Source organism: Tamandua tetradactyla, chromosome 3 (assembly GCF_023851605.1).
Source record: "Tamandua tetradactyla isolate mTamTet1 chromosome 3, mTamTet1.pri, whole genome shotgun sequence".
NCBI classification, from domain to species: domain Eukaryota; kingdom Metazoa; phylum Chordata; class Mammalia; order Pilosa; family Myrmecophagidae; genus Tamandua; species Tamandua tetradactyla.
This window is the reverse complement of record NC_135329.1, coordinates 176840217-176860970: the sequence shown is the minus strand read 5'-3', so window position 1 is coordinate 176860970 and position 20754 is coordinate 176840217. Positions and strand designations below refer to the sequence as shown.

The following is a 20754-nucleotide window of genomic DNA, read 5'->3' as shown; positions in this document are numbered from 1 at the left end:
TGTACTGTTTGTGTTGTAGTCCTATTTTTTTTGTTTTTTTGTTTTACATGGGCAGGTACCGGGAATCGAACCCAGGTCCTCTGGTGTGGCAGGCAAGCATTCTGGCTTGTAGTCCTGTTTTTTTTTTTTACTCTAGGAACATATATACAACCTAAAGTTTCCCCTTTTAACCACATTCAAATATGCAATTCAGTGGTGTTAATTACATTCACAATATCGTTGTACCATTATTGCCGTCTGTTTCCAAAACTATTCCATCACCCCAAACAGAAATTCTATACCAACTAAGCGTTAACTTTATGTTACCTACCCCTACTCCAGCCCCTAGTAACCTGTATTCTAGTTTCTGATCCTATGAATTTGCTTATTCTAATTATTTCATATCAGTGAGTTCATACAGTATTTGGCTTCTTTCACTCAACATGATGTCTTCAGAGTTCATTCATGTTATCACATGTACGAGGACATCATTCCTTTCTGTGGCTGAATAACATTCCATTGTATATATATGCTACATTTTGTTTATCCATTCATCTGTTGATGGACACTTGGGTTGCTCCCATCTTTTGGCAATTGTGAACAATACTGCTATGAACATTGGTGTACAAATATCTGTTCAAGTCCCTCCTTTTAATTATTTGAGGTATAAACCGAGAAGTCAAAACTGGCTCGTATGGGTAATGTCATACTTAACTTTCTGAGGAATTGCCAAACTATTTCTACAGTAGCTGTACTATTTTACATTCCTACCATCAATGAATGAGGATTCCTACTTCTCTATCTCCTCTTCACAGTTGTTATTTTCCATTTTAAAAAAATGGTAGCCATTTTAGTGGGTGTGAAATGGTATCTCTTTGTGGTTTTTATTTGCATTTCCCTAATGGCTAAAATTTTGAGCATCTTTTAATGTACTTTTAGGTCATTTGTATATCTTCTTTGAAGAAATGTCTATTCACATCTTTTGCTCATTTTTAATTGGCTTGTGTGCCTTCTTATTGTTGAGTTGTAAGAGTTCTTCGTATATTCTGAATATTAAACCCTTATTGGATAATGTGTTTTCCAAATATTTTCTCCCATTTTGTAGGTTACCTTTTTACTTTTATGATGAGGTCTTTTGATGCCCCCCAAATTTTTAATTTTGATGAGGTCCCATTTATCTATTTATTCTTTTATTGCTTGTGCTTTTGGTGTCAAGTCTAAGAAACCATTGCCTAATACAAGATCCTGAAGATGCTTCCTTATGTTTTCTTTTAGGAGTTTTATAGTTTGAATTCTTATATTAGATCTTTTCTCCATTTTGAGTTAATTTTTGCAAGACTGGGGGCTTAACCTATAGCTTTGGTTGTCCACACTGCTTGTGAGAATATCAAGAATTCAACTTGGGGAAGTTGCATTCCTCCCCGTTCTCACCATTCCCCGAAGGGGGCTTTGCAAATACTTTTCCACCCACTGATCAGACCACTCTGGGATTCATCGGGGCATCACTCTGGACAAACCAACAAAATCTCATGTCCTACCTGAGATTCCAAGTACTTACGACGTTCAATCAAACTATCTACATAAGTTATATTAGGGAAAGCACTGGTCAAAATATAAATTTTGTAACAAATAAACATTTTTTGCTTTAGTCTCACACATAAGGTGACATTTTAAAATATTAATCACCATCTATTTTCAGCACCCTGCAATAATGACATTCCTTTATTCTTCCTCATGCAAAAACATTTTTAAAATTTGTACATTGTACTTTTCATATTATTATATACTCTAGGCATTCCTAGATTATACCATCTCAATCTTTAACATCTATCTTTCTTTCTGATTTCATTTATGTCCCCAGCCCTCCTCCCTCTATCATTCTCACATGCAGCTGCATTCAGTGTTTTAACATAATTGTATTACATTTAGGTAGTATTGTGCGGTCCATTTCTGAGTTTTTGTGTCTAGTCCTGTTGCACAGTCTGTATCCCTTCAGCTCCAATTACCCATTATCTTACCCTGTTTCTAACTCCTGCTGAACTCTGTTACCAATGACATATTCCAAGTTTATTCTCGAGTGTCGATTCACATCATTGGGACCATACAGTATTTGTCTTTTAGTTTTTGGCTAGACTCACTCAGCATAATGTTCTCTAGGTCCATCCATGTTATTACATGCTTCATAAGTTTATCCTGCCTTAAAGCTGCATAATATTCCATCGTATGTATATACCACAGTTTGTTTAGCCACTCGTCTGTTGATGGACATTTTGGCTGTTTCCATCTCTTTGCAATTGTAAATAACGCTGCTATAAACATAGGTGTGCAAATGTCTGTTTGAGTTTTTGCCTTTAATTCCTTTGAGTAGATTCCCAGCAATGGTATTGCTGGGTCGTATGGCAATTCTATATTCAGCTTTTTGAGGAACCGCCAAACTGCTTTCCACAGTGGTTGCACCATTTGACATTCCCACCAACAGTGGATAAGTGTGCCTCTTTCACCCATCCTCTCCAGCACTTGTCATTTTCTGTTTTGTTGATAATGGCCATTCTGGTGGGTGTGAGATGATATCTCATTGTGGTTTTGATTTGCATTTCTCTAATGGCCAGGGACATTGAGCATCTCTTCATGTGTCTTTTGGCCATTTGTATTTCCTCCTCTGAGAGGTGTCTATTCAAGTCTTTTTCCCATTTTGTAATTGGGTTGGCTATCTTTTTGTTGTTGAGTTGAACAATCTCATTATAAATTCTGGATACTAGACCTTTATCTGATATGTCGTTTCCAAATATTGATTCCCATTGTGTAGGCTGTCTTTCTACTTTCTTGATGAAGTTCTTTGATGCACAAAAGTGTTTAATTTTGAGGAGTTCCCATTTATTTATTTCCTTCTTCAGTGCTCTTGCTTTAGGTGTAAGGTCCATAAAACCGCCTCCAATTGTAAGATTCATAAGATATCTCCCTACATTTTCCTCTAACTGTTCTATGGTCTTAGACCTAATGTTTAGATCTTTGATCCATTTTGAGTTAACTTTTGTGTAGGGTGTGAGAGATGGGTCTTCTTTCATTCTTTTGCATATGGATATCCAGTTCTCTAGGCACCATTTATTGAAGAGACTGCTCTGTCCCAGGTGAGTTGGCTTGACTGCCTTATCAAAGATCAAATGTCCATAGATGAGAGGGTCTATATCTGAGCACTCTATTCGATTCCATTGGTCGATATATCTATCTTTATGCCAATACCATGCTGTTTTGACCACTGTGGCTTCATAATATGCCTTAAAGTCAGGCAGCGCAAGACCTCCAGCTTCGTTTTTTTTCCTCAAGATGTTTTTAGCAATTCGGGGCACCCTGCCCTTCCAGATAAATTTGCTTATTGGTTTTTCTATTTCTGAAAAATAAGTTGTTGGGATTTTGATTGGTATTGCATTGAATCTGTAAATCAATTTAGGTAGGATTGACATCTTAACTATATTTAGTCTTCCAATCCATGAACACGGTATGCCCTTCCATCTGTTTAGGTCTTCTGTGATTTCTTTTAGCAGTTTTTTGTAGTTTTCTTTATATAGGTTTTTTGTCTCTTTAGTTAAATTTATTCCTAGGTATTTTATTCTTTTAGTTGCAATTGTAAATAGGATTCATTTCTTGATTTCCCCCTCCGCTTGTTCATTGCTGGTGTATAGAAATGCTACAGATTTTTCAATGTTGATCTTGTAACCTGCTACTTTGCTGTACTCATTTATTAGCTCTAGTAGTTTTGTTGTGGATTTTTCCGGGTTTTCGACGTATAGTATCATATCGTCTGCAAACAGTGATAGTTTTACTTCTTCCTTTCCAATTTTGATGCCTTGTATTTCTTTTTCTTGTCTAATTGCTCTGGCTAGAACCTCCAACACAATGTTGAATAATAGTGGTGATGGTGGACATCCTTGTCTTGTTCCTGATCTTAGGGGGAACGTTTTCAATTTTTCCCCATTAAGGATGATATTAGCTGTGGGTTTTTCATATATTCCCTCTATCATTTTAAGGAAGTTCCCTTGTATTCCTATCCTTTGAAGTGTTTTCAACAGGAAAGGATGTTGAATCTTGTCAAATGCCTTCTCTGCATCAATTGAGATGATCATGTGATTTTTCTGCTTTGATTTGTTGATATGGTGTATTACATTAATTGATTTTCTTATGTTGAACCATCCTTGCATACCTGGGATGAATCCTACTTGGTCATGATGAATAATTCTTTTAATGTGTTGTTGGATACGATTTGCTAGAATTTTATTGAGGATTTTTGCATCTATATTCATTAGAGAGATCGGCCTGTAGTTTTCTTTTCTTGTAATATCTTTGCCTGGTTTTGGTATGAGGGTAATGTTGGCGTCATAGAATGAATTAGGTAGTTTTCCCTCCACTTCGATTTTTTTGAAGAGTTTGAGGAGAGTTGGTACTAATTCTTTCTGGAATGTTTGATAGAATTCACATGTGAAGCCGTCTGGTCCTGGACTTTTCTTTTTAGGAAGCTTTTGAATGACTGCTTCAATTTCTTTACTTGTGATTGGTTTGTTGAGGTCATCTATCTCTTCTTGAGTCAAAGTTGGTTGTTCATGTCTTTCCAGGAACCCGTCCATTTCCTCTAAATTGTTGTATTTATTAGCGTAAAGTTGTTCATAGTATCCTGTTATTACCTCCTTTATTTCTGTGAGGTCAGTAGTTATGTCTCCTCTTCCATTTCTGATCTTATTTATTTGCATCCTCTCTCTTCTTCTTTTTGTCAATCTTGCTAAGGGCCCATCAATCTTATTGATTTTCTCATAGAACCAACTTCTGGCCTTATTGATTTTCTCTATTGTTTTCATGTTTTCAATTTCATTTATTTGTGCTCTAATCTTTGTTATTTCTTTCCTTTTGCTTGCTTTGGGGTTAGCTTGCTGTTCTTTCTCCAGTTCTTCCAAATGGATAGTTAATTCCTGAATTTTTGCCTTTTCTTCTTTTCTGATATAGGCATTTAGAGCAATAAATTTCCCTCTTAGCACTGCCTTTGCTGCGTCCCATAAGTTTTGATATGTTGTGTTTTCATTTTCATTCGCCTCGAGGTATTTGCTAATTTCTCTTGCAATTTCTTCTTTGACCCAGTCGTTGTTTAGGAGTGTGTTGTTGAGCCTCCACGTATTTGTGAATTTTCTGGCACTCTGCCTATTATTGATTTCCAACATCATTCCTTTATGGTCCGAGAAAGTGTTGTGTAAGATTTCAATCTTTTTAAATTTGTTAAGACTTGCTTTGTGACCCAGCATATGGTCTATCTTTGAGAATGATCCATGAGCACTTGAGAAAAAGGTGTATCCTGCTGTTGTGGGATGTAATGTCCTATAAATGTCTATTAAGTCTAGTTCATTTATAGTAATATTCAGATTCTCTATTTCTTTGTTGATCCTCTGTCTAGATGTTCTGTCCCTTGATGAGAGTGGTGAGTTGAAGTCTCCAACTATTATGGTATATGAGTCTATTTCCCTTTTCAGTGTTTGCAGTGTATTCCTCACGTATTTTGGGGCATTCTGGTTCGGTGCGTAAATATTTATGATTGTTATGTCTTCTTGTTTAATTGTTCCTTTTATTAGTGTATAGTGTCTCGTGGTTTTGATTTGCATTTCTCTAATGGCCAGGGTCATTGAGCATCTCTTCATGTGCTTTTTGGCCATTTGTATTTCCTCTTCTGAGAAGTGTCTGTTCAAGTCTTTTTCCCATTTTGTAATTGGATTGGCTGTCTTTTTGTTGTTGAGTTGAACAATCTCTTTATAAATTCTGGATACTAGACCTTTATCTGTGTTCTAGTTTGCTAGCTGCTGGAACACAATATACCAGAAACAGAATGGCTTTTAACAAGGGGAATTTAATGAGTTGCTGGTTTACAGTTCTAAGACCCAGAAAATGTCCAATTAAAACAAGTCTATAGAAATTTCCAGTCAAAAGCATCCATCCAGGGAAAGATAGCTTGGTTCATGAAGGCCGATGAAGTTCAGGGTTTCTCTCTCAAGTGAGAAGGTACATGGCGAACACAGTCAGGGCTTCTCTCTTGGCTGGAAGGGCACATGGCGAACACAACGTCATCTGCTGGGTTTGTCTCCTGGCTTCCTGTTTCATGAAGCTCCCCGAGAGGCGTCTTCCTTCTTCATCTCCAAAGGTCGCTGGCTGGTGGACTCTCTGCTTCGTAGTGTCGCAACATTCTCTGCTCTCTCTGAATCTCTCATTCTCCAAAATATTTCCTCTTTTATAGGACTTCAGAAACTAATCAAGACCCACTCAAATGGGTGGAGACATGTCATCCCTAATCCAGTTTAACAACCATTCTTTACTAAATCACATCAACCAGGGAGATGATCTCATTACAGTTTCAAATATACAGTATAGAATAGGGACTATTCTACCTTTATGAAATGGGATTTACATTAAAACATGGCTTTTCTTAGGGGGCATACTTCCTTTCAAACCAGCACATCTGATATGTCATTTCCAAATATTTTCTCCCATTGTGTAGGCTGTCTTTTTACTTTCTTGATGAAGTTCTTTGATGTACGGAAGTGTTTAATTTTGAGGAGTTCCCATTTATTTATTTCTTTCTTCAGTGCTCTTGCTTTGGGTGTAAGGTCTATAAAACCGCCTCCAATTATAAGATTTATAAGATATTTCCCTACATTTTCCTCTAACTGTTTTATGGTCTTAGACCTAATGTTTAGATCTTTGATCCATTTTGAGTTAACTTTTGTATAGTGTGTGAGATACGGGTCCTCTTTCATTCTTTTGCATATGGATATCTAGTTCTCTAGGCACCATTCATTGAAGAGACTGTTCTGTCCCAGGTGAGTTGGCTTGACTGCCTTATCAAAGATCAAATGTCCATAGATGTGAGGGTCTATATCTGAACACTCTATTCGATTCCATTGGTTAATATATCTATATTTATGTCAGTACCATGCTGTTTTGACCACTGTGGCTTCATAATATGCCTTAAAGTCAGGCAGCATGAGACCTCACATGAGGTCAACAGCATGAGACCTTCGTTTTTTTTTTCCCTCAAGATACTTTTAGCAATTTGGGGCACCCTGCCCTTCCAGATAAATTTGATTATTGGTTTTTCTATTTCTGAAAAGTTAGTTGTTGGGATTTTGATTGGTATTGCGTTGAATCTGTAAATCAATTTAGGTAGAATTGACATCTTAACTATATTTAGTCTTCCAATCCATGAACACGGTATGCCCTTCTATTTATTTAGGTCTTCTGTGATTTCTTTTAACAGTTTCTTGTAGTTTTCTTTGTATAGGTCTTTTGTCTCTTTAGTTAAATTTATTCCTAAGTACTTTATTCTTTTAGTTGCAATTGTAAATGGAATTCGTTTCTTTATTCCCCCTCAGATTGTTCATTACTAGTGCATAGAAACACTACAGATTTTTGAGTGTTGATCTTGTAACCTGCCACTTTGTTGTACTCATTTATTAGCTCTAGTAGTTTTGCTGTGGATTTTTCAGGGTTTTCGACATATAGTATCATATCATCTGCAAACAGTGATAGTTTTACTTCTTCCTTTCCAGTTTTGATGCCTTGTATTTCTTTTTCTTGTCTAATTGCTCTGGCTAGAACTTCCAACACGATGTTGAATAACAGTGGTGATAGTGGACATCCTTGTCTTGTTCCTGATCTTAGGGGGAAAGTTTTCAGTTTTTCCCCATTGAGAATGCTATTAGCTGTGGGTTTTTCATGTATTCCCTTTATCATTTTAAGGAAGTTCCCTTGTATTCCTATCCTTTGAAGTGTTTTCAACAGGAAAGGATGTTGAATTTTGTCAAATGCCTTCTCTGCATCAATTGAGATGATCATGTGATTTTTCTGCTTTGATTTGTTGATATGGTGTATTACATTAATTGGTTTTCTTATGTTGAACCATCCTTGCATACCTGGGATGAACCCTACTTGGTCATGATGTATAATTCTTTTAATGTGTTGCTGGATTCAATTTGCTAGAATTTTGTTGAGGATTTTTGCATCTATATTCATTAGAGAGATTGGTCTGTAGTTTTCTTTTTTTGTAATATCTTTGTCTGGTTTTGGTATGAGGGTGATGTTGGCTTCATAGAATGAATTAGGAAGCTTTCCCTCCACTTCAATTTTTTTGAGGAGTTTGAGCAGGATTGGTACTAATTCTTTCTGGAATGTTTGGTAGAATTCACATGAGAAGCCGTCTGGTCCTGGACTTTTCTTTTTGGGAAGCTTTTTAATGACTGATTCAATTTCTTTACTTGTGATTGGTTTGTTGAGGTCATCTATTTCTTCTCGAGTCAAAGTTGGTTGTTCATGCCTTTCTAGGAAGTTGTCCATTTCATCTACATTGTTGTATTTATTAGCATAAAGTTATTCATATTATCCTGTTATTACCTCCTTTATTTCTGTGGGGTCAGTGGTTATGTCTCCTCTTCCATTTCTGATCTTATTTATTTGCATCCTCTCTCTTTTTCTTTTTGTCAGTCTTGCTAAGGGCCCATCAATCTTATTGATTTTCTCATAGAACCAGGTTCTGGTTTTATTGATTTTCTCAATTGTTTTCATGTTCTCAATTTCATTTATTTCTGCTGTAATCTTTGATATTTCTTTCCTTTTGCTTGCTTTGGAGTTAGTTTGCTGTTCTTTCTCCAGTTCTTCCAGGTGGACAGTTAATTCCTGAATTTTTGCCCTTTCTTCTTTTTTGATATAGGCATTTAGGGCAATAAATTTCCCTCTTTGCACTGCCTTTGCTGCATCCCATAGGTTTTGATATGTTGTGTTTTCATTTTCATTTGCCTCGAGATATTTATTGATTTCTCTTGTAATTTCTTCCTTGACCCACTGGTTGTTTAAGAGTGTGTTGTTGAGCCTCCACGTATTTGTGAATTTTCTGGCGCTCTGCCTATTATTGATTTCCAACATCATTCCTTTATGATCTGAGAAAGTGTTGTGTATGATTTCAATCTTTTTAAATTTGTTGAGACTTGCTTTGTGACCCAGCATATGGTCTATCTTTGAGAATGATCCATGAGCACTTGGTGTATCCTGCTGTTGTGGGGTGTGATGTCTTATAAATGTCTGTTAAGTCTAGCTCATTTATTGTAATATTCAAATTCTCTGTTTCTTTATTGATCCTCTGTCTAGATGTTCTGTCCATTGATGAGAGTGGCGAATTGAAGTCTCCAACTATTGTGGTAGATGTGTCTATTTTCCTTTTCAGTGTTTGCAGTTTTTGCCTCATGTATTTTGGGGCATTCTGGTTCGGTGCATAAATGTTTATAACTGTCATGTCTTCATGTTGAATTGTTCCTTTTATTAGTACATAGTATCCTTCGTTGTCTCTTTAATTGTTTTACATTTGAAGTCTAATTTGTCAGATATTAATATAACCTCTCCTACTCTTTTCTGATTGTTGTTTGCATGAAATATCTTTTCCCAACCTTTCACTTTCAACCTATTTTTGTCCTTGGGTCTAAAATGTATCACCTGTAGAGAGCATATAGATGGATCCTGTGTTTTAATCCATTCTGCAAGTCTATGTGTTTTTTTTTTTTAGGGTGCATGGTCTGGGAATCGAACCTGGGTCTCCTGCATGGAAGGTGAGCATTCTACCACTGAACCACTCATGCACCCAGTCCATGTCTTTTGACTGGGGAGTTTAATCTATTAGCATTTAATGTTATTACTGTAAAGGTAGTACGTTCTTCTATAATTTTGTCTTTTGCATTTTATATGTTGTGCGGGTTTGAATCTGTGGTGTACCCCCAGAAAAACCAAGTTCTTTAATCCTCATTCAGTATTGCTGGGCGGGATTTTTTCTTTTCTTTTCTTTTTTTAACTTTTTAAATTGTATAGTATAAGAATATAAAAAGCAAAGAAAGAAAAAAGCAATAGTTTTCAAAGCACTCTTCAACAAGAAGTTAAAGGACAGATCCCAGTGTTTGTCATGGGCTAGCATACCATCATCTCAGAGTTTTCCTTCTAGCTGCTCCAGAACATTGGAGGCTAGAAGAAATACATATTTTTTTTATCATCACAATTATTTTTTTTCTTTTTTGTGAAAAATAACATATTAAAAAAGCAATAAATTTCAAAGCACAGTGCAAAATTAGTTGTGGAACAGATTTCAGAGTTTGCTATGGGTTACAATTTGGGTGGGAGCTTTTAATTTTTTCTGTGGATATGTGGCCCACCCAAGTGTGGGTGGAAACTTTTTATTAGATGGTTTCCGTGGAGATGTGTCACCACCCATTCAAGGTGGGGTTGCTTACTGGAGCCCTTTAAGAGGGAACCATTTTGGATAAAGCAAAAGATCCAAGAGAGCCCATGCAGCCAGAGACCTTTGGAGCTGAAGGAGGAAAATGCCCCTGGAGAGCTTCATGAAACAAGAAGCCTGGAGAGAAAGTTAGCAGGCATCGCCATGTTTGCCATGTGCCTTTCCAGTTGAGAGAGAAACCCTGAACAAAGTATCTTTCCTTGGGTGCCTTAGATTGGACATTTCTATAACTTTGCTTTTATTTGGATATTTTCACGGCCTTAGAACATGTAAACTTGGCAACTTAATAAATCCCCCTTTTTAAAAGCCGTTTGGTTTCTGGTATATTGCATTCTGGCAGCTTGCAAACATATGTTATATCTAATATATTTTTCTCTTTTTACCTTTTCTGATAGTCTTCATCTCTACACTCTTCTCCACAACTCTCTCTCCTGCCTTTTCCTATCTGCCTGTGGTGCTCCCTTTAGTATTTTGCAAAACTGTTCCCTTAGTCACAAATTCAGTGATTGTCTGAAAATATTGTAATCTTCCCTTTATTTTTGATGGACAATTTTGCTAGATAGAGAATTCTTGGTTGGCAGTTTTTCCCTTTTAGAATCATAAATATATCATACCACTGCCTTCTTGCCTCCATGGTTTCTGCTGAGATTTATTGGGCTTCCCTTTTATATGATGGATTGCTTTTCTCTTGCTGCTTTCAAAATTCTCCTTTTGTTTTTGACATTTGGCAATCTGATTGGTAAGTGTCTTGGAGTGTGTCTATTTGGATCATTTTGTTTGGGGTATGCTGTACTCCTTGGATCTGTAATTTATGTCTTTCATAAGAGATGGGAAATTTTCAGTGATTATTTCCTTCATTAGTCTTTCTGCTCATTTTCCCTTCTCTTCTCCTTCTGGGGCACCCACAACACTTGGATTTGTGTGCTTCATGTTTTCATTCAATTCCCTGAGACCCTGCTCATGTTTTTCTATTCTTTTCCCTATGTTTTCTTTTCTGTGTCAGATTTCAGATGTCCAATCCTCTAGTTCACTAATTCTTTCTTCTGCCTCTTCAAATCTATTGTTGTAAGTTTCCATTGTTTTTTCATCTCTTTTATTGTCCCTTTCATTTCCATAAGTTCTTTGATTTGTTTTCTAAACTTTTGAGTTCTTTTTGTTCACCCAATGTCTTTATATCCTCCCTCAACTCATTGATTTGATTTTTGATGAGATTTTCCATGTCTGTTCCAACATCCTGAATTAGTTGTTTCAACTCTTGTATCTCATTTGAATTGTTGATTTGTTCCTTTGACTGGGCCATATATTTGATTTTCCTAGTATGACTCGTTATTTTTTGCTTTTTTAAATTTTTTTTCATTTTTGTGATTACATTTTTTATTTCCTTAATTAGTTTATTCTGGAGGTTGTTTTCACTCTTTTACTTAAGGTTTTCTTGCTGGATTGCTTTGTTCTCTATCTGTTCTTTGACATTTGGTTTGATTTATTCTAGACCTATAGCATCGGTTCTGTTTAACTGATCAGAATTTTTCAGTTCTTGTTTTTCTGTTTCTTACTCTGCCTATATGGAGTCTTTTTTTTTTTTTTTTTTTTTTGAGGAGGGTCTTCTCATATATTATACACCCCAGAATTTAGACATGCCCACGTCTCAGGAGGAGATTGTAGCCAGCATTAGTTTACCCTGAGGGTGAGAACCAGCAGGTTAACAGACTTTCCTATGAAGCCTGTGTACTCTGCACTTTTCCTATCCCACCCAGCATATGACACCCATCTGCCCACAGCTTCCACCAGCATAATGTTTGATGTGATGCCTTTAACTTCAGCAGACTCTCCCTGCCAGAGGCATGGTTGAGATAGAAGTCAGGTAATATGATGGCTTTAATTACTTCAGTTTTCCAGTCCTTGGGGTCTAAATTCCTTGAAGGGGGGATTGCACTTGAGCTGGACCCCCACTTTCTCTTGAGGAAGATATACCCTTTAGGGAATTAACTACTTTCACCTGAGTAGTTACTTTGTCTCTCAAACAAGCTTAATTTTGTTCTTGCCTTGAGATGCAGTGGAGCCTGAGAGGACTTCCAGTTCTATCTAATGAGCTGTGAAGGAGCAGGGGGAAAAAAAGGCCTTTTAAGAACTGGACCCTGCTCCTCAGGTTTGTCAATCAAGAGCTTAAGATGTTTCATTTGTGGCTCTATGTGCCCTGTTTCTTGGTGTCCAGCCCTTTTCCAGTATTTTGTGCTGTCCGATTAAAAAAGCCTCTGGGTTTTTTTTTTTTTTTCCCTCTGCCCTGCCCTCTTTGCTGAGGCACAAACTCCTAGTGCCTTTAATGCTTATTCCGGGTGTATCTGTGCTGGGTGCTATTTTTCAGTAGCCAGAATCCAATCAGTTGGATTTGATCCAATAACTTGAAGACTTTTAAGGGAGAAGAGAGAATTTTCACTGCTTCTTCAGCCAGCGAGCCTCTCCTGTGGAGTTCACTGAGACCCTTCATTGGAATTGCAAGTTTCAGAACCTGCTCTATGGATTTTGGACCCTTACATTCCCATGGTTGTGTGAGACATCTTTATAAATCTCATATTTACAGATATCTGCTGCTGGTTCTTTTTTTCTACAGAACACAGGGTTTTCCCAACTTCTACAGTGTGACTGTATGATTGGAAAAACCTTGTGTCTGATGCTCCTTTCATCCAGGGTATGGACAGGTGAGTAAAAAATATTGATAATAAATAAATAAATATTAGGGGGGTTAATGGGTAAAATAAATTGGGTAGATTGAAATACTAGTGGTCAATGAGAGGGAGAAGTAAGGGGTATGGGATGTATGAGTTTTTTCTTTTTCTTTTTCTTTCTTTTTCTGGAGTGATGCAAATGTTCTACAAATTATCATGGTGATGAATACACCATTATGTGATGATATTGTGAGCCACTGATTGTATACCATGTATGGACTGTATGTGTGTGAAGATTTGTCAATAAAAATATCAATTTTTTAATATATTTGTATCATATATCTTTGGGCTCTGCTGCTAGATGAATAGTTATTTATAGCTATATTTTTTTTGTTGAATTGACCCCTTTATTAATTTATAATGACCTTCTTTCTCCCTTATAACAGTTTTTGATTAGTCTATTTTATCTGATATTAGTGTAGACACCCCAGCTTTCCTTTGGTTACTGTTTGCATGATATATTTATTTATTTACTTACTTAATATATAAATATATATATATATCTCCAGCCTATCACTTTCAACCTATTTTTGTTTTTGAATTTAAGATGAGTCTCTTGAAAGCAATATATAGGTGGGGATATATAGCAATATATCCATTTTGCAATCTCTGACTTTTGGCTGGAGAGTTTAATCTATTTATATTTATAGTAAATACTGATAATGATGTCCTTTCTTCTGCTATTTTGCTATTAATCTTTGTAAATCTTATATCTTTTTTGTCCCTCAATTCTTCCATTGATGCCTACTTTCATAATTATTTGTTTTTGTACCGTACCATTTTGAATCCCTTGTCATTTCTTTCTGTATATATTTCACATTTTAAAAATAATCACATTTAAACAATAATCACATTTGATTTGTTTCCAAATTAACTTCACAAGCATATACATATGCTGCTCTTACATTGTTCTATCACCCCACCTTTTTGTTGCACTTGTTACAAAATATATCTTTAATCATATGTCCAGAACTATATATTTATCATTACACTTGCATTTTAGGACTTGTAAGAAGTACGAAAATGTAGTTACATACCAAAAAAATACACTACAATATACTAGCATTTATAATTACCTATATGGTCTACCTTTACTGGAGGTCTGTATTTCTTTATGCTTCTTTAATCCCATCTCTACTAGTATTCTTTCCTTTCAGTCTGAAGAATTTCCTTTAGCATTGCTTGTAGGACAGGTCTAATGGTGATGAACTCCCTCAGGTATTGTTTATCTTGAGATGGCTTAATCTCTCCCTCATTTTTGAAAGACTGTCTTGTCAGATATAAAATTCTTTGTTGGCAATTGTCTTCTTTCAGTACTTTTAATATTTGTTCTACTGCTTTCCTAACTCCATGGTTTCTGATGAGAAATTGGCCCTTAATTTTTTTTTGGAATTCCTTTGTAAGTAACATTTTGCTGTTCTCTTGCAGCTTTCAGAACTCTCTTTTGTCCTTGGCATTGACAGTCTGACTACTATAGGTCTGGGTGTGGTTCTCTTTGAATTTGTTCTGTGTGGGCTTCTTGTATGTGCACATTCATGTCTTTTGTTAAATTTGGGAAGTTTTTTATGCTATTATATCTTTGAATATAACTTCTGCCCCCTCTTCTCTTTCTTCTTATTCTGTGTCTTCCATAATCCATATATTGGAATGCTTGATGGTGTTCCACAGGTCTCTTAGGTCTGGAAACTTACAATTTTCTTTTCTTTCTCTGTCTCAGCCTGAATCAATTCATTTGTCTTGTCTTCAGTTCACTGATTCTTTCTTCTGCCACTTCCAACCTGCTCTTGAAACCCTTTAGGGATTTTTTTCCTTTCAGTTATTGTGATCTTTAACTTCAGTATTTCTGTTTTGTTCCTTTTTAAAATTTCTCTTTATTGATTTTGTCATAGTGTTCATTCATTGTGAATATCCTATAGTTATTTTTGTGTATTTTTCTTTATCTCTTGAAGCATATTGAAGATGAGTTTTTAAAAGTCTTTGTCTGGAGTCAAGAGGCTGCACTGGAAGTCACTCTTATGCATGCTTCAGTTAGACATTGCTACCTATCACAACTTGCCAAATGCCAACCAAAACACATTCTTGCCAATCCTAAAGAATACCTAGAGCATTATATAAGATCCTACAAAGGTCCATGTACTAGGGTAACTCTCCAAAACCTACAACCTCTAGATGGGTCCCTGGACAAGTAAATCCTGAAATACAGAGGGCCAGACCTTCCAGAACATCAACTAGTTCCATCCCCCTATCCCATATTTTCGGCAGCCCCTTCCAACATGAAAAAATTAGAATGGGCATAGCCCAAATACCCCTAAAGAGTAGGAGAAAGGTCAAGGGTGATGGTGGAGTTATACAGAGAAGTTTGGGTTTAACAAATGAGTATGAGTGCTGTATCATTATACTGATATTTCTTTTAGCCTCCAGTACCTTAGAGAAGCTAGAAATAAAAACCTAAAATTATGGAGTTGTAACCTATAGCAAACTCTGGAATCTGTTCTACAACTAATTTTTGTGCTGTGCTTTGAAAATTATTGCTTTTATGTATACATGTTCTTTAAAGAGAAGAAGGAGTGTAACAGAGAAGATAGGATATAACAAATGTGTATGACAGCTGAATCATTATATTGATATTTCTGTTGGTCTCTAGTGTCTTGGAGCAGCTAGAAGAAAAAACGAAAAATCGTGAAACTGTAGACCATACCAAACATTAAAATCTGTTCAATAGTTATTTGTTCAAATGTACTTGGAAATTTATTTCTTTTTTTATATGTTATATTTCACAATTTAAAAAAAGGTTTAAAAAAAGTCTTTGGTATGTCCAAAGTCTGGTCTTCTTATTGATGGTTTCTGAATTTTTATCTTGTTCTTTGTATAGCCATCATTTTCTATTCTCTTGTTTGTCTTTTAGTCTTTTGTTGTACACTGAGGGTTTTAATTTTTTTCTTTTTTAAAAAATATTTTTATTGTAAACAGCAAACAAATATGCAAACATTCTTGACATGGTTACAATCAGTGGCTCAAAATATCATCACATACTTGTGTATTCATCACCATGATCATTTTTTTGAACATTTGCATCTCTCCAGCAAAAGAAATAAGAAAGAAAAAAGAAGGAACTCATACATGCCAAATACCTTACCCCTCCCTCTCATTAACCACTAGTATTTCTATTTACTCAATTTATTTCAAGATTTATTCCCCCTATTATGTGTTTATTTCTTACCCATATTTTTTACTCATCTGTCCATACTGTAGATAAAAGGAGCATCAGACACAAAGTTTTCACAATCACAGTCATATTGCAAAAGGTATATCATTATACAATCATCTTCAAGAAACATGGCTAATAGAACACATCTCAATAGTTTCAGGTACTTCCCTCTAGCCACTCTAATACACCATAAACTAAAAAGGGGATATCTATATAATATGGAAGAGTAACCTCCAGGATAACCTCTTGACTATGTTTGAAATTTCTCAGCCACTGACACTTTGTCTCATTTCTTTCTTCCTCCTTTTGGTTTAGAAGGTTTTCTCAATTCCTTGATGCTGAGACCCAGCTCATCCTAGGATTTCTGTTTCCTGTTTTTCTTTTTTTTTTATTCTTAAATGTTTTATTTTGAAATAGTTTTAAACTTACACAATTTATAAAAATATATAAAACCTATACAGAGAACTCCAAAACACTCCCTACCCAGAAAACTGGATCAACCAACTTTTTTTTTCTCAAAGGTTTGAAAGATTTTTATTTTTTAGTTTTTTAGTTTTTTTCTTTTTCACATCAATTTTTAAAATTAATTTTTAAATTTTTAAAAAATATGACAAGAAACGCAAGCATTCTTAATATATGATCATTCCCTTCTACGTATATAATCAGTAATTCACAATACCATCACATAGTTTCATATCCATCATCATGATAATTTCTTAGAACATTTGCATCAACTCAGAAAAAGAAATAAAAAGAAAACAAAAAAAAATCATGTACATCATACCCCTTACCCTTCCCTTTCATTGATCACTAGCATTTCAATCTTAAGTTTATTTTAACATTTGTTCCCCCATTATTTATTTTTATTCCATGTTTTACTTATCTGTTGATAAGGTAGATAAAAAAGCATCAGACTTCTGTTGTCTTGCTATTTCTTTTTCTAAATTGATGCAAATGTACTAAGAAATGATGATCATACATCTATGTGATGATATTAAGAATTACTGATTGCATATGTAGAATGGAATGATTTCTAAATGTGTTAGTTGATTTTTTTTAATTAATAAAAAAAAAGCATCAGACACAAGGTTTTCACAATCACACAGTCACATTGTGAAAGCTATATCATTATACAATCATCTTCGATCAACATGGCTACTGGAACACAGCTCTACATTTTCAGGCAGTTCCCTCCAGCCTCTCCATTACATCTTGACTAACAAGGTGATATCTATTTAATGCATAAGAATAACCTCCAGGATAACCTCTTGACTCTGTTTGGAATCTCTCAGCCATGGACACTTTATTTTGTCTCATTTCGCTCTTCCCCATTTTGGTAAAGAAGGTTTTCTCAATCCCTTGATGCTGAGGCTCAACTCATTCTAGGGTTTTTCTCAATCCCTTGATACTGAGGCTCAGCTCATTCTAGGATTTCTATCCCACGTTGCCAGGAAGGTCCACACTCCTGGGTGTCATGTCCCACATAAACAGGTGGAGGGCAATGAGTTTGCTTGTTGTGTTGGCTGGAGAGAGGGGCCACATCTGAGCAACAAAAGAGGTTCTCTTGGTGGTGACTCTTATATATATTTAAGCCTATAAAATTATTGGCCTAATTTTAAATAGGCTTGACCTATCCTTTGTGGGGTTAAATTTCATAAGAACAAACCCCAAGATTGGAGGCTCAGCCTATTGCTAGGGTTGTCCACACTGCTCGTGAGAATATCAAGAATTAAACTTGGGGAAGTTGAATTTTCCCTCTTTCTCACCCTTCCCCAAAGGGGACTTTGCAAATACTTTTTTATTCACTGTTCAAATCACTCTGGGATTTATTGGGACATCACTCTGGACAAACCAACAAAATCTCATGCCCTCTCAAGGTTCCATGTACTTATAGTGTTCAAATAAGCTGTCTACATAAGTTATATTAGGAAATGCACTAATCAAAATATAAATTTCGTACCAAATTGTGCTGGTTTGAAAGGAAGTATGCCCCCTAAGAAAGCCATGTTTTAATATAAATCCCATTTCATAAAGGTAGAATAATCTCTATTCAATACTGTATGTTTGAAACTGTGATTGGATCATCTCCCTGGTTGATGTGATTTAGTTAAGAATGGTTGTTAAACTGGATTAGGGGATGATGTCTCCACCCATTTGAGTGGGTCTTGATTAGTTTCTGAAGTCCTATAAAAGAGGAAACATTTTGGAGAATGAGAGATTCAGAGAGAGCAGAGAAAACTGCAGCACCACGAAGCAGAGAGTCCATCAGCCAGACCTTTGGAGATGGAGAAGGAAAACACCTCCTGGGGAGCTTCATGAAACAGGAAGCCATGAGAAGAAGCTAGCAGATGATGCCATGTTCGCCCTGTGCCTTCTCACTTGAGAGAAAAACCCTGAACTTCACCGGCCTTCTTGTACTGAGGTATCTTTCCCTGGATGCCTTAGATTGGACATTTCTATAGACTTGTTTTAATTGGGACATTTTCTCGGCCTTAGAACTGTAAACTAGCAACTCATTAAATTCCCCATTTTAAAAGCCATTCCGTTTCTGGTATATTGCATTCTGGCAGCTAGCAAACTAGAACACAAATAAACATTTTTTGCTTTAGTTTCACACATAAGTTGAAATTTTAAAATATTAATTATCGGTTAGGCAGTCTATTCTCCTGCAACACGTGTAGTAATAAACTTTTACTCTCTTGGAAACCCCAGGGTCTCAGGAATTGGTAATTGTGTATGTTGGGCAGAAAAACCGACAGCCTTTGTCTGGTAACAATTTGGTGACACAGATGGGATGAACGCCTGAATCTCTGGAGCCCCAGCAGAGCAGGTGAGCAAGATAACTGCGCATTTTGTGAACATTGGAGTTTCTCTGTTCGGCCAGCATTCTAGAGACTTTTGGCTCTTTAAGAAAGCCTCAAAGAAAGAAACCATTTCCAGATCCAAGCCCCAGGACCTCTGACTGGACTTCCTGGAAGATGGCGGCTTAGTAAGACGCGCGGATCTTAGTTTCTTCTCCAGGACACCTACTAGGGGAGTAGAAACGATACAGAAAGCGCCCAAAGCCACAACAGAGATAAAAAAGACAGCGTACCCCATCCTGGAACGGCTGACTGGCTGAGAGAAGCAGCTCGGGTGAGATCGCCGAGGCGCGCGGGCCTTACCGGGCGGGGTGGCAAGCGGCCGGAGTTACTCCCTTCCCCCTTCCCAGGCCGGCTGGGAGAATTGGAGAGGTGGTCCCCTGAAACCAAGGCGACTGGCGCCCACACCACGCGCAGCCCCCGGACCAACTGAGAGAATTGGATCGGAAACCCCCAGGCCGCGGAGAACGGTGACCCCGTGACTCCCGGGGAACGTGCACTCTCTCGGGCGGGCCGCTGCCGCTGGCGCCCTCCCGCCACGCTTGTTGCCCAGGGCCGACTAGGAAATTCGGACGGGCTCTTTCCCTGGCTGCGGCGACCAGCAACCCTCCCTGCGTTCGGACCCTGGGCCGGCTCAAGCCGCTTCGGCTAGCGAACCCCCAGGACGGTGAGAGTTTTCCAAAGTTTAAGGTCCCACAGCACCTTTTACTGGTGGGACCCGCAGACAAACGTGTGCCACGAGCGCCACCTACTGGGCAGGATAAGAAAAACAGAACCCAGAGATTTCACAGAAAAATATTACAACCTTGCTGGGTCCAACACCAAGAGAAATCTGAATAAATGCCCAGACGCCAGCAGCAGAAGATAACTGTCCATGCTCAAAAGATTGAGAATATGGCTCAGTCAAAGGAACAAACCAATAGCTCAAATGAGACACAAGAGCTGAGACAACTAATGCTGAATATACGAACAGAAATGGAAAACCTCTTCAAAAATGAAATCGATAAATTGAGGGAGGACATGAAGAGGACATGGGCTGAACATAAAGAAGAAATAGAAAAACTGAAAAAACAAATCGCAGAACTTATGGAAGTGAAGGATAAAGTAGCAAACAGAAAAAATAATGGATAGCTACAATGATAGATTTAAAGAGACAGAAGATAGAATTAGTGATTTGGAGGATGGAACATCTGAATTCCAAAAAGAAACAGAAACTATAGGGAAAAGAATGGAAAAATTTGAACAGGGTATCAGGGAACTCAAGGACAATATGAACCGCACAAATATACGTGTTGTGGGTGTCCCAGAAGGAGAAGAGAAGGGAAAAGGAGGAGAAAAACTAATGGAAGAAATTATCACTGAAAATTTCCCAACTCTTATGAAAGACCTAAAATTACAGATCCAAGAAGTGCAGCGCACCCCAAAGAGATTAGACCCAAATAGGCGTTCTCCAAGACACTTACTAGTTAGAATGTCAGAGGTCAAAGAGAAAGAGAAGATCTTGAAAGCAGCAAGAGAAAAACAATCCATTACATACAAGGGAAACCCAATAAGACTTTGTGTAGATTTCTCAGCAGAAACCATGGAAGCTAGAAGACAGTGGGATGATATATTTAAAATACTAAAAGAGAAAAACTGCCAACCAAGACTCCTATATCCAGCAAAATTATCCTTCAAAAATGA

At 36.9% G+C, this 20754-nt stretch overlaps 1 protein-coding gene across 4 annotated transcripts in view; it reads right to left on the bottom strand.

Annotated features, from left to right (window-relative positions):
- KIAA2012 (KIAA2012 ortholog) overlaps positions 1–20754 on the bottom strand; it is a 140579-nt gene that overhangs the window by 11105 nt on the left and 108720 nt on the right. The window lies entirely within an intron of this gene.